The sequence below is a fragment of the Protopterus annectens genome, chromosome 16.part0, assembly GCF_019279795.1.
Source record: "Protopterus annectens isolate FY-2018-M chromosome 16.part0, PAN1.0, whole genome shotgun sequence".
In the NCBI taxonomy this organism is placed as follows: Eukaryota; Metazoa; Chordata; order Ceratodontiformes; family Protopteridae; genus Protopterus; species Protopterus annectens.
Window position 1 is genome coordinate 372,026,012 of NC_056750.1, and position 13,495 is coordinate 372,039,506.

Consider the following 13,495-nt stretch of genomic DNA (forward strand, 5'->3'; position numbering starts at 1 on the left):
TAAGTTGTTGTTTATCACTTGCAAATAACATTTGCACTATTTCATGGGGAAGCTTCTTGAAATCCAATGTTTGATTCTCTCAACATTCACTTGCCTACTATCTGATGTTGAACAAGTCACCAAATCAGACAGCGCTTCTAAGGTTAAATATGAAAAAGGTCCATGTAGATCATGTTGTCTGGCAGTTAACAAATACAAATAAATAAATAAATATATGCAAACATTGCAGTTGTAGAAAAAAGGTGAAATTGGAACAAAATACTGTGCAGAAGACAAGGAAGATACTAGATGGCACAGATCAGTAAACTGCATAATAGTATAGAAAATAAGAGAAGTGTTACAAAATGGAAAAAGACATCTAAAATGAAATCTTAAAATAAATAAAGTAGAGATACATAACAAGTACATGTGAACATGTGACTCCTTCTGGATAAATATACAGGGAAAAAGGACAAAGGAGAGAGAGTATTATAACATAACATAACAATATAATATAATATAATATAATATAATATAATATAATATAATATAATATAATATAATATAATACAATATAACATAACATAACTATTTAAAGAGTTTTGGGAGAGGATAAGGAGATAAGCATGATCAGTAAAAGCTAACCAGTTAAACAGCTTTCAGAAGCAGTGAAGCAGAAAGTAGGTAAAGTTATATCCATAGGAGGAATAAATAGAAATATTGAAGAAGGTTGATGGGAAATCTGTGCCTGATATAAACAGTATAAGGTATCACTTTTTCAAATATATGCCTGAAAATCAGCTTAATTTATTTCAAGAAATATGTCAAGAAATGTAGGAGACAAAAAAGGTGTCATAAAAGTTATATATGACTTTTTTCTAGAAAAGAAAAATGACAAAATGATAAAAGGGAGTTTAAAGGTGGATGCTTTTATCACTGGTAACACTAATTATAAGATGTTGACAAAATAAAATACAGATTAGATTGATGAAATAATTAAACAAAGTATTAGAAAATGAAGCAAATGGAGTGGAGAAGGAGAACCAACTAGAAAGACTTAGTTTTGTTAAGAGAAGTAGTAAATGAGATACCAGATACACAGGAAAGTGAATTGTGTGAGCAATAACAAAAGGATTTGACAACAAGGAACAACTTATTGGAAATGTATTTATTTTTGTTAGAAATGTAATCAGTTTTCTTGGTCAGTATATAGTAACATTAAGTTGTAACTGTTACTCAATGTAGGGATAGGAAGTTAAACAGAGAAGAAGAACGGGTCAGGCAAGGATGCACTTTAAGGCCCATTCTGTTTAGTTTAGTAATGAATGTGATAGTGCAAATGTATAGATTCTGATGAGTGTTGCGAATTATGATTATATATACAGATAATAAGTTGCTTATTGTGTGGGAAAGAAATATTGTGGTCTATGTTTTAGAATTTATAAAAGATGCATTGTCATTAGTAGAGTTAGAGCTTAATTCTTGTGAATCTTTCTTTGGATCAGTAAGATGTAAAAGTGCGTATTTTTCAAAGAAAAGTGCTGAAGTTCTAGGAATCCAGTTTGGTAATGAAGAGATAAAGATAATAAATCAAGTTTGGAACAGACTGTTGGAAGAGGTGAAAAACATAGTTCAAATATAGAAAACTTACACTTTGTCATAAAAAGAAAATACATTAAATAAAATTACCTTTTGTTAGGGGGAAATAGTATACTTTAGTATGGCTTATCTGTTACCAGAAGGTTGTTGTTGTTTGTCTTTCGGCTTTTCCCGGTTAGGAGTCGCCACAGCGGAACTCCGGTCCACTAATGATTGTCAGTAGATTTTCACGAACACCGAGGTGCCAGCTCAACGTTCAACCTTCAACGAAGGCATGCCCGTTTACACATGTCTTTCGAACGCCCACCCAAACGCAGGGAGGACATGCAGACTCCACACAGAAGGCACTCCCCGCACTCCAGCCAAGAATCAAACGGGAGAACCTCTTGCTGTGAGGCAACAACACTACCGCTGCACCACCATCTGTTACCAGAAGGTACAGAAAATGAAATAATGGGAAATTTTTCAGCAATATGAGATAATAGCTGACTATTATTAAAAAGGGAATCTTGTATACACAGTAAAAGTGCTGGGAGACTTTTGATGTGACATACAGTCATTTAATGTCAATATATTAAGAAAAATAGTAGAATTAATTAATAAAATAATTTTTGTTTGTTGAAAACGTGGAGCATTAGTTGAAGAAACAGAGAGTAGAAATGGAAAAAGATCAGAGAATGACTCATTAGTGTATAAATACAATAAAACTGTTGTTTTGTGGAAATGCAACATGACAGAAGAAATAAATAATAGAAGGAAATTATATAGTTTAATTGTAAACAGAGTCACTGTATGCACTGAAAAATAAAAAAGTAAAAAGACATTATGGAAAGGAGAAGTTTAAAATGTGAGCAATATTACTGAATTTTGGAGGCTGTTCTACCAGAAACTTCCAATAAGGCAGATATACCCCAGGGATTACTTCAGTGTCACTGCTTGACAGAGGCACAGAAAAATGATAGGCATAGTTTTTATTCAAACTAAAGGGGTGGCGAAAGCCACATAACTATGGGCTAGGCTTATAAATGCCCTTGGGCAGATAGCCTAGTATGAACCTATGAACCTATGAACCTATGAATGAAAGGAGGTATAAAACAATAATGGAAATGATGTGTAATTTTTCAGGATGCAATGAAGTGCAGACAGTTTATAAGTGGTTTCAGAATGTAACGGATTAAAGAGTTTCACAAGTTTATGGCAAAAAAAATAGATATACCTTTTTTTAGTCAATGAAATGTGAAAATATTGTATATATTTTGCACTGAGATATAGTGAAAACGGAGTACAAAAATATAAAAGTATTATAAAGAGCATGCAAATAATATGGAAGGGCAGATGCAAAGAAAAAGTTGAAGAAGTAGTGAAATGGCTACATGTAACAGGAAACCAATGAAAAGGGAAAAGTGAAAAAAGAATATAAAGGGATAAACTTTTTTCATTGTAAAGATTTTTGCTTTGGTTTTATGAAAGAAAGATGAGCCTGTATGAAAAATGTATGTTTAGGTACTGAGATAAGAAAATAAAAATAGTTTAATGATATATTAATTTTATATAGGAGTAAAGCAGCAGTTTACAGTGGGATATAAAGAAAATTATACGAAGTAAGCAGATTCTAAGAAGAGAGGAAGTGGGTGTTAGTAAATTATGACAATAAAAAAGGAAAAGTTAAAATGTTCAAATGAGGGAAGGTAGAAATTCAAAGATTTATAGATTCATAGACTGTTACTAGGTTAGTGCCCCGGGGGGCCTTTCTAAGCCTAACCAAGTTTTCCTGAAAGAATAATGATGTCCTGTATCCAAATAGGACATTGAGACCGGGTATTTATAAGCTACCTCTGTCCATAAGGGACATGGGTGCCAGACCTGGTGTAAATGTTCTATTTCCCATCCACTTGTCTAGGTTATGCTTAAACTGGATAATAGAAAAACTCAGCTTCACATAGATGGGAACCCTGTTCCATAGGAGGAGCAGTCTGTGGGACAGATATCTGTCTCTCCACCATCTTCTGTTTTAGTCACAGACAAAATTCAGTCCCTAGACCTTGTATTCCTTGTACTGTTTGACTTACAAATATGTAGGAAGTTCATAAGTGTAAGGTTTGCAGATGCCTTATAAGTCAGGCATAGATCACCCCTCAGAAATGTATAGGAGATTGAGTCAAGGAAAAGGGCTTTAAGATGCTCTGCATAAGGCAGGTTTGTTACACCTTGTATTGTTTTTCTGAGGGAACCTTTTTGGTGCTCCAGTTGCTGTATATGCCTGGTCAGGTACATTTCAAAAGGAGCATTGTACTGTGTGATTGGTCTGATAAGGGGAGAGTACAGTGAGATAATGACCTCTTTGGACCTAGATGCCATGCCCTTACTTATACGTTGCACAACATAAAAGGATTTCCTCACCACTGTGGCCATGTGGTGTTTGAAGGTAACACAGATTAAGGTCTACATGCATACCCAAATCCCAGACCATTGGGTTGACTCTTAGGGGTGCATTATCAACATGGTAATTAGCAGGGATGGTTGAATTCTCAAAGGCTATAATTATGCATTTCTTAGCATTCAGCTTAAGACCATGGATTTGGCACCATTTGTTAGTCAGAGATAGTCCTTCTTGAAGAATGCTAGTGTCTGCTGGGGAGTTGATGATAACCCCCATCTTGCAATCATCTGCAAACTTAATCAGCCATACACCTTCAGCATTTGCTTCCACTTCAGAGAAATAGATGCCAAAAAAGAGATGGCCCAGTACCAAGTCCTGGGTGACTCCTATAGTGACTGGCCTTTTGGTCGAGGTGCCCCCACCTATTTTGATCTCCTTGGCCATCCAGCAGGTAATAAAAGGGTTTATACCTAAGAGCCAGAGGTCATGGCTGAAGGCAGGAAGAGAGGAGAAAGGCTAGGACTGCGGTAGTGAGGGTCGGAACTTTGAATTTTGGCAGTATGACTGGTATAGGGAGAGAGCTAGCTGATATGATGGACAGAAGGAAGGTTGGGGTATTGTTTGTGCAAGAGACCAGATGGAAGGGGAGTAAGGCTAGGTTTATCGGAGGTGAGTTCAAATTGTTTTATCATGGTGTGGATGGGAGGAGAAATGGTGTAGGAGTTATCCTGAAGGAACAGTATGCTAAGAGTGTTTTGGAGGTGAAAAGAGTGTCGGATAGAGTGATGTTATGAAGCTGGAAATTGATGGTGTAATGATGAATGTTGTTAGTGCATATGCTCCACAAGTTGGGTGTGCGATGGATGAGAAAGAAAAATTTTGGAGTGAGTTGGATGAAGTGGTGATGACTGTACCCAAGGGTGAGTGGTGATTGGAGCAGATTTCAATGGGTATGTTGGTGAAGGGAACAGAAGGGATGAGGAAGTGATGGGTAGGTATGGTGTTAAACAAAGGAATGCAGAAGGTCAGATGGTAGTGGATTTTGAGAAAAGGATGGACATGGCTGTGGTGAATACGTATTTTAACAAGAGGGAGGAGCATAGGGTGACATACAAGAATGGAGGAAGATGCACACAGGTGGATTATATCTTATGTAGGATGGCCAGTTTGAAGGAGATTGGAGACTGTAAAGTGGTGACCGGGGAAAGTGTAGTTAGGCATCATAGGATGGTGGTTTGTAGGATGACGTTGGTGATCAAGAAGAGGAGGAGGAGTGTGAGGGCAGCACCAAGGATCATATGGTGGAAATTGAAAAAGGGTTATTGTGAGGTGGAGTTCAGGGATGAGTTAAGACAGGCACTGGGTGGCAGTGAAGAGTTACCAAATAGCTGGGTAACTACAGCAGAGCTATTAAGGGAGACGGCTAGAAAGGTGCTTGGTATGACATCTGGACAGAGGAAGGACGACAAGGAGACATGGTGGTGGAATGAGGAAGTACAAGAGTGTATACAGAGAAAGAGGTTGGCAAAGAAGAAGTGGGATTGTCAGAGAGATGAAGAAAGTAGACAGAAGTATAAGGAGATGAGGTGAATTGCAAAGAGAGTGGTGGCGAAGACTAAGGATAAGGCATATGAAGAGTTGTATGAAAGGTTGGACACTAAGGAGTGAGAAAAGGACCTGTACCGATTGGCTAGACAGAGGGACTGAACTAGGAAAGATGTGCAGCAGGTAAAGGTAAAAAGTAAAAAGGTAAAAGGTGATAAAGGATAATGAGGGAAACATACTCACAAGCGAGGAGAGTGTGTTGAGGAGATGGAAAGAGTTAAACAACAAAAACTGGCGACACGAAAAACTGGAGGTTCGCTTTGTTAAAAACCACAAATTTAATTAGCGCTTTCGGAAAGGGCAATGCCTTTCCTTCATCAGACATCTTACAATTAAATTAGTTTACCTTATAAAGCTTTACGTCATTAATTAGTCATAATCAATTAAACAATAAGAAAAATAAAAGAAATACCACACTTTAAGCAGGTATACATAAATCGGAATTGTATACAGACCCTAACAGCTATGATCTGAAAATGCTTGTTCGTCATTATTTATGTCGTTAAAAATACTATTTACAATACCTGAATCATTTAAATTTAATAAATAACAAACAATATTAAATAAAAATATGTATATTTTTCATATATTATTGTGCGTTAAATAAATATGAAATTAATAAAAATACTATATGCTCATTAGAGTTCCCACAACGGCAAGGTGTAAAAAACACAAATACAAAGAATTTTCTACAAAACAGCCCTCTACGAAAATACTTGCAAGTTAAACAAAAACAACCTTACAATACCAAAACCTAAAACGTTATTTATACTAATGGTTTAGTTAATTCAATTAATTGTATTAGTGTTATTAAATATGGTATATAATTACCATTATTAAACATATTAACCAATACAATCAATGATGAATTTAATTCCTATTATTTGGTAGGTATACTAAAACCATTAAGTATACCATTATTATACATTACTTTGGATCCCAAACCACTCATCTCCTCATAGCTAATTTTCTAAGTAGGCATTTTAGAGAAATGTGCTCATTTAAACCTGGGGGAGCATATGCCATTGTTCTAATTTGCCAGCATAATTCTTGAATCTCTAGATCAAGTTGCCATGGCCCACCCCTTGGGTCGAGTGGCACTTGCCATAAGACAACAAATTTAAAACTATGATCTGGATTATGAACTACATGTCTTGCTAAAGCGTTGGTAATATCCTGCTTTTTAATTGCGTATTGGTGTTCGTAAATACGCTGCTTTAACTCCCTCTCGGTTTTCCCTATATAAAATGCGAAACATTCCTGACATATTGCTGAATAAACAACTCCTTTTGATGTACATGAGTATCTCCCTTGAATTTTATATATATTATTTCGAATTTTCACTTGGTTCTCAGTGTTTACAAACCCACACTGACGACATGCCCCACATTTACGCATGTCTTTATTTCTAACATTGCTATTTTTAATTTTGCACTCTAAAATGGATTTAATATTAGGACCCCTCCTGTAGGTGATCTTTGGTTTGTCACCTAACAATTTACTCAAGCCAGTGTCTTCTAAAATTAATACCCAATTTTTATTAAGAATTTCTCTTATTTCATAACTGTCTAAAGTATAAGTACACAAAAAACTGACCCGACAATCTTGGGCAACTACACTTGGGGTGTTACATTCTAAACTATTTTCATTTCCTTCAGTTCTTACAACAAGACTATTCAAAAGGGGTTTAAAGTGTCCAGACTTTCTCTTATTCTTAACTTCTAATGAAATTTTTGTTATTAAGGAGGCCGGATATCCCCGTTTGACAAACATTGATTCTAAAAACAGACACTCATCCAAAAAATCATTTTCCTCGGAAACCATTCTTGCCGCCCTCACCATTTGGCCCTTTATGACCGCTTTTTTCTGATGGTGAGGGTGGCAGCTTGTATAATGAAGAAATGAATTTGAATAAGTGGGTTTCCTATAAATTGTACTCCTAAACCTAGCCATTTCCATGTCCTTATGAATATGTACATCCAGGAAACTAATATGATTTTGTTGTATTTCATATGTAAATTCAAAAAAATCAGTAGAAGCCGAAATAGTAGAAATAAAAGTTGGAACTAGCTCACAGGGTCCTTTCCAAATTATAAAAATGTCATCCTGGTATCGAGTGTACCAGGTGACATTATCCTTGAATAAGTCATTGTTGAAAAGAAATGTTTTTTCCCAATGGGCCATTACACAATTGGCAAAGCTACCTCCACATGGGGAGCCCATTGCTACTCCTGTTTTTTGGAGGTAGATTTGCCATCAAACCACATAAAATTGTTAGTCAAAACTAGTTGAAGTAGGGTTTCAACTAGATAAATACTATTTTCTGTTATTCGTCGTTCAAACATAAAATCCCTAATCCATTCAAGTCCTATATTTTGCGGTATCACTGTATACAAATCTTTGACATCTATAGTCAAAAATAGGTAATCTTGTTGGAAAGGAATCTTTGCTAAATCTGTCAAGAAACTCCAAGAATCCTTAGAAATTTGTTTTTCCTTTTGGATAAGAGGTTTTAACACACTATCAACATATTTAGCACATCCGTAGGTGATAGAACCTCTTCCATCAACAATGGGCCTAAATGGGGGTTCAGTAATGTTTTTATGAATTTTCGGTGTGCCAAATAGTACTGGGATCCTTGGGGCTAAGATTGACAAGAAATTATGCAAGTCCATATCTATTGAACCCTCCAAAAATAAATCTTGTAAAACAGATTTGATTTTTCTGTAAGCTATATTAAGCTCATTTTGGCTTACTAAATCATAAGCTGGAGTATTAACCAGTGCTTTCATCTTTTGTACATAAATGTTCTGGTCCATTAAAACAAAACCACCCCCCTTGTCTGGCTTCATTACTCTTATATTGCAATCATGCAACAAGAGTATGAAGTCACGTTCAAGATTTTCGATATTACTTTTAACTTTCCTGTTGGTATTTACGTTAGAGCTTAAGTTTCTCAAATCAATCTCGCTCATTTTTTCAAACAAGAGTAAATTTGGGTGGAGGGGAGGGTTAAATAAACTAGACACCTTCAAGGAATTAAAAAAGGAATTAGATGGTCCCATAAGAGCATTGAGATTAAGTTTACGGATGAACAATTTTAGGTCTATAATTGTTTTAACTATATTCATATAAGAATCTGGCACAAAAGTAAAGCCCTTAGAGAAAAATTCAACAATGTCTTGAGGTATTTGTAACATAGTATAATTATAAACTTGAAAGTCCCCAGTAGTACTTGTTAAAATATGAGGCCACGACTGATTTAATGCCTCCGTTGGTTGCGTTTGTTCTTTTGGCGACCACGATTGTTGTTCTGATTCAACCTCCTCTGTTGGTTGTATTGACCCCTCGGAAAAACCTGTTGTTCACTTGTTCCTGGTTGATTTACCAAGTCGGTATCATAATGGTGTTGGGCAGCCATATTGCCTTGATTGTGCATGACATTTTGAGCATTCCTATTGTTATTAATGTTATTATTATTGTTATTATATATCCTTTCACTTCTACGAAGGACCGGCCCTTGATCGCCAATCGTACTTTCTTCATCTGGAATTATGCCATTAGGCTGATGTGTGTTATATGGTGGTTCCGATAACACTTGATTATCACCAGGAGGTTTGAAAACTACAGGTGGTCTTGGGTAGGTTTTCCTTCTCGATACTGATGCTCATCCCTAATAATTTTTTTCTTTTTACCATTCAGGAGTTTGGTCATGGCCGCTTCTATACTTATAAAAATACGCTTATAGTCATATCTATACCTAGGAAAATTTACATGAGATTTAATAACATGTTCTAAAATTTCCAACTCACTCTTTAGTGTAGTGGTTTCTGTTTTATAGTGATTGATCAAAGTACTGATAAACTCAAAACCTTGTCTATTAAATAGTTCCAAAAGAGTTTTATGGAAATCCGATCCTTCCTCGAGGCCTACTGGATACCTCCATTGCCTCAGACCTTTTGGGATTAATTTTTTTGTTAAACATTCTTCCAGGTATGAAATTTCTAATTGAAGTTTTCTACATCTGAACAGTTTATTATCAAACTCGTTAATAGTTGTTAGAATGTTACTCACCGGTATCGCTTCTTCCTGTACTGCAGAGTTCAAACCGGCATCACTAAATGAGTAGGTATTATTCAAAAAATTACCCAAAGTAGGCAGAGTATTATTTCCACTTTCTTGAATGGGTTGAGTGCCATTAGAACCCAACTCAGGTAGTGTTCGCTGTCTTATAAATGAATTTGGGACACCATCCCTGTTTGGCAAGTCATCATTAAGAACCTGCCTACCATCGGGATTATGAACAATATTATTTGATTCACACAGTTCTCCCATAACGTTATTACTTAATCCGATATCAGTGTTCGGTTTGGGATTCCCATTTCCTGTAAGATTGTCTATCCGTTGTGTCAAGCCATCTACACGGCTTAGGAGGGCTTGGATTAATGCTGTTAGGTTTCCGTCAGTTTTCGCCTCACCAGAGGCTACACCAGTAGACTCATTTACGTTGTTGTTCCTACTGCTGTTAGGCTCAACCTGCGAGAACAAAGAGCCTTGCGATGCTGCCAGTAAATCGCTCGCCATTCCAAAAGACACCAACCACGAACTAAATCCACAACTGTTAAACAACAAAAACTGGCGACACGAAAAACTGGAGGTTCGCTTTCATTAGAAGTTAAGAATAAGAGAAAGTCTGGACACTTTAAACCCCTTTTGAATAGTCTTGTTGTAAGAACTGAAGGAAATGAAAATAGTTTAGAATGTAACACCCCAAGTGTAGTTGCCCAAGATTGTCAGGTCAGTTTTTTGTGTACTTATACTTTAGACAGTTATGAAATAAGAGAAATTCTTAATAAAAATTGGGTATTAATTTTAGAAGACACTGGCTTGAGTAAATTGTTAGGTGACAAACCAAAGATCACCTACAGGAGGGGTCCTAATATTAAATCCCTTTTAGAGTGCAAAATTAAAAATAGCAATGTTAGAAATAAAGGCATGCGTAAATGTGGGGCATGTCGTCAGTGTGGGTTTCTAAACACTGAGAACCAAGTGAAAATTCGAAATAATATATATAAAATTCAAGGGAGATACTCATGTACATCAAAAGGAGTTGTTTATTCAGCAATATGTCAGGAATGTTTCGCATTTTATATAGGGAAAACCGAGAGGGAGTTAAAGCAGCGTATTTACGAACACCAATACGCAATTAAAAAGCAGGATATTACCAACGCTTTAGCAAGACATGTAGTTCATAATCCAGATCATAGTTTTAAATTTGTTGTTTTATGGCAAGTGCCACTCGACCCAAGGGGTGGGCCATGGCAACTTGATCTAGAGATTCAAGAATTATGCTGGCAAATTAGAACAATGGCATATGCTCCCCCAGGTTTAAATGAGCACATTTCTCTAAAATGCCTACTTAGAAAATTAGCTATGAGGAGATGAGTGGTTTGGGATCCAAAGTAAAGTATAATAATGGTATACTTAATGGTTTTAGTATACCTACCAAATAATAGGAATTAAATTCATCATTGATTGTATTGGTTAATATGTTTAATAATGGTAATTATATACCATATTTAATAACACTAATACAATTAATTGAATTAACTAAACCATTAGTATAAATAACGTTTTAGGTTTTGGTATTGTAAGGTTGTTTTTGTTTAACTTGCAAGTATTTTCGTAGAGGGCTGTTTTGTAGAAAATTCTTTGTATTTGTGTTTTTTACACCTTGCCGTTGTGGGAACTCTAATGAGCATATAGTATTTTTATTAATTTCATATTTATTTAACGCACAATAATATATGAAAAATATACATATTTTTATTTAATATTGTTTGTTATTTATTAAATTTAAATGATTCAGGTATTGTAAATAGTATTTTTAACGACATAAATAATGACAAACAAGCATTTTCAGATCATAGCTGTTAAGGTCTGTATACAATTCCGATTTATGTATACCTGCTTAAAGTGTGGTATTTCTTTTATTTTTCTTATTGTTTAATTGATTATGACTAATTAATGACGTAAAGCTTTATAAGGTAAACTAATTTAATTGTAAGATGTCTGATGAAGGAAAGGCATTGCCCTTTCCGAAAGCGCTAATTAAATTTGTGGTTTTTAACAAAGCGAACCTCCAGTTTTTCGTGTCGCCAGTTTTTGTTGTTTAACAGTTGTGGATTTAGTTCATGGTTGGAGATGGAAAGAGTACTTCGAGGGGTTGATGAATGAAGACAATGAGAGGGAGACAAGGTTGGATGATGTGGGGATAGTGAATCATGGGGTGCAATGGATTAGCAAGGAGGAAGTAAGGATAGCTATGAAGAGGATGAAGAATGGAAAGGCTGTTGGTCCAGATGACATACCTGTGGAAGCATGGAGCTGTTTAGGTGAAATGGGAGTGGAGTTTTTAACCAGATTGTTTAATGAAATCTTGGAAAGTGAGAGGATGCCTGAGAAATGGAGAAAAGGTGTTTTGGTACCGATTTTTAAGAATAAGGGTGATGTGCAGAGCAGTAGTAACTACAGAGGGATTAAATTGATCAGTCAGAGCATGAAGTTATGGGAAAGAGTAGTGGAAGCTAGGTTAAGAAGGGACGTGATGATTAGTGATCAGCAGTATGGTTTCATGCCGGGAAAGAGCACTACAGATGCGATGCTTGCTCTGAGAGTGTTGATGGAGAAGTACAGAGAAGGTCAGAAGGAGTTGCATTGTGTTTTTGTAGACTTAGAGAAAGCATATGACAGGGTGCCTAGAGAGGAGTTGTGGTATTGTATGAAGAAGCCGGGAATGTCAGAGAAGTATGTAAGAGTGGTACAAGATATGTATGGGGGTAGTGTGACAGCGATGAGGTCTGTGGTGGGAGTGACAAATGCATTTAAGGTGGAGGTGGGGTTACATCAAGGATCAGCTCTGAGCCCTTTCTTATTTGCAATGGTGATGGACAGGTTGACAGACGATATCAGACAGGAGTCCCCGTGGACTATGATGTTTGCAGATGACATTGTGATCTGTAGTGAGAGTAGGGAACAGGTGGAGGAGACCCTGGAGAGATGTAGATATGCTCTAGAGAGAAGAGGAATGAATGTTAGCAGGACTAAGATGGAATATGTGTGTGTGAATGAGAAGGAGGATAGCGGAATGGTGAGGATGCAGGGAGTAGAGGTGGCGAAGGTGGATGAGTTTAAATACTTGGGATCAATAGTTCAGAGTAACAGTGAGTGTGGAAGAGTTGAAGAAGAGAGTACAGGCAGGATAGAGTGGGTGGAGAAGAGTGTCAGGAGTGATTTGTGACAGACGAGTACCAGTAAGAGTGAAAGGGAAGGTCTACAAGAGGGTGGTGAGACCAGCTATGTTATATAGGTTGGAGACAGTGGCATTGACAAAAAGGCAGGAGTTTGAGCTGGATGTGGCAGAGTTAAAGATGTTAAGATTTGCACTGGGTGTGATGAGGGTGGACAGGATTAGGAATAAGTATATTAAAGGGTCAGCCCAGGTTGGAAGGTTTGGAGACAAAGCCAGAGAGGCAAGATTACATTGGTTTGGACATGTGCTGAGGAGGGATGCTGAGTATATTGGGAAAAAGGTGCTAAGGATGAAGCTACCAGGTAACAGGAAAAGAGGAAGGCCTAAGATAAGGTTTATGGATGTGGTGAGAGAGGACATGCAGGTGGTTGGTGTGACAGAGCAAGATGCAGAGAATAGGAAGAAATGGAAACAGATGATCCACTGTGGCGACCCCTAATGGGAACAGCTGAAAGAAGATGATGACCTAAATTAGTGAGCTTGTCTACAATGCCTGAGTGGGGTATTGTATCAAAAGCTTTGGCCAGGTCGCAGTCAGCTTACTTTCATCCAATGTCTTAGTGACCCTCTCAATAAAGTCCACCAGATTTAATAGGCATGACATTCCTTTAACAAAGCTG